Source organism: Acomys russatus, chromosome 7, assembly GCF_903995435.1.
Source record: "Acomys russatus chromosome 7, mAcoRus1.1, whole genome shotgun sequence".
NCBI classification, from domain to species: Eukaryota; Metazoa; Chordata; class Mammalia; order Rodentia; family Muridae; genus Acomys; species Acomys russatus.
In genome coordinates, this window is record NC_067143.1 from 26,674,663 (window position 1) to 26,676,563 (window position 1,901).

The 1,901-nt window shown below is 47.8% G+C and overlaps 1 pseudogene; it reads left to right on the plus strand.

Annotated features, from left to right (window-relative positions):
* The window catches only part of LOC127191923 (glutathione S-transferase P-like), a 5,062-nt pseudogene extending 4,098 nt beyond the window's left edge, over nucleotides 1-964 (plus strand).
* The last annotated feature ends 937 nt before the right edge of the window (nucleotides 965-1,901 follow it).

A 1,901-nucleotide genomic window follows, 5' to 3' on the forward strand; every position in this document is an offset into this window, starting at 1 on the left:
GAGATAGCCGAGGTTCTGCTCTTAGGAGTCTCACAAGAAGACCAAGCTACACAACTGCAGCATTTATGCAGAGAGCCTAGTAACCCAGGCAGGCTTCTCAGTTGTCAGGTCAGTCTCTGTGAGCCCCTATGAGCCCATCTTAGTTGATTCTGTGGCTTTTCTTGTGATGTCCTTGACCCTTCTGGCTCCTACAATGAAAGGCTGTAATCTTTGTCATACACCAAAAATGTTTTGTATCTGCTGTTATATAAAAAATAATAATAATTGGTAGGGGTCTGTGCTTTCTTCAATGTCCAAGAGCCCTCATCTTCTATACAGCTTTGAGTCCATGCCTCGGTCCTCGCAGCAAGCATAGCACCATGCACCTTTGTCTGCTTCCTGCTTCCACCGCTCTGTGAGGCCATACACATGCTGCTGGATGACCAAAGGAGGAGCTAGAAGGAGGACGTGGTGACCAAAGATACCTGGAAGCAAGGCTTGCTCAAGCCCCCCGTCTGTATGGGCAGCTCCCCAAGTTTGAGGATAGAGACCTTACCCTGTACCAATGTAATGTCATCTTAGGGCACCTGGACCCCTCCTCTGGGCTTTATGGGAAAGATCAGAGGGAGGCCGCCCTGGTGGATATGGTAAAGGATGGGGTGGAGAACCTTCACTGCAAATATGCCACCCTCATCTATATCAAATATTAGTATGTAAGGCTGTCTGTGTGAAGGCTGTGCCTGGGCACCGGAAGCTTTTTGAGACCCTGCTGTCCCAGAATGAGAAAGGCAAAGCCTTCATCATGGGTAACCAGACCAGCTTGCTGGACCTGCTGCTGACTCACCAGGCCCTGGCCCCTGGCTGCCTGGACAACCTCTCCCTGCTCCTTGCATATGGGGTAAATCTCAGTGCCTTGCCCAAGATCGCCTTTCTGTCCTCCGCCCACCTTGTGAACTGTCCCCTTAATGGCAACGGCCAACAGTAGTGGACAGAAAAGACAGGAGTGGTTTGGCCCCCTTTCCCCAGGTCTAACATACTTTGTAAGGCAGAAAAAAAAAATGGCGCCTGGGATCTCCAGCGTGTGAACAACTTGCCTGCACAAATAAGTGTGAGTTCTTCTTTGTCCTCTCAACTCCCAAGAGATTCAAGTGGCTCAGGAGTAGGCTCACAGGGAAAAGGCTTTTCTCCTCCCCTCCCCCTTCCTCCTCTTCCAGTTTATAGAGTGGATTTCAGAATCTTAACAGAAGTCTCCATGTCAGCAACAGATAGTAAGGGTGCTTGATAAAGACAGCAAAAGAAATAGTGGGTGTCTGTTCAGCCCCTCTAGGCTCTTTGGATCCTCTGAAGCAGCTTAGAGGAAAGGTTTCTAATCACATCGTTACACCCCAGTTGACATGCTTCTGGTAAGAAAGGGCATCTAGTGTACCATGCTTTTCCTCGGGGACTATTATTTTTTAAGTAAAATGTTTGTAAACCAAAAGGAAAGTCCCTTAGGGCTGGAGAGATGGCTCAGTGATCAGTGGAGAAAGTGCTCAGTGTACAAGTATGAGGATCTGAGTTCGGGTCCCCAGTACCTATGTAAAAACTGGTGTAGCAGTGGGGACCTACGACCCTAGAGCTGTCGGAGCAGAGATAGAAAACTGGAACAGCAAGCTATGGGGTCAGTGAAAAGACCCTGTCACAGAAAAATAAGGTGATGAACAAAACTGAGAAACATTCTCAACAGCTGGCTTCCACACAGAAATCCATACATGCACACACACACACACACACACACACACACACACACAAATACACACAAACACACATACATACATGCACACACAAATACACACAAACACACACATACACACACACACAAACACACACAAATACACACAAGCCCACATACATACATGCACACACAAATACACACACAAACA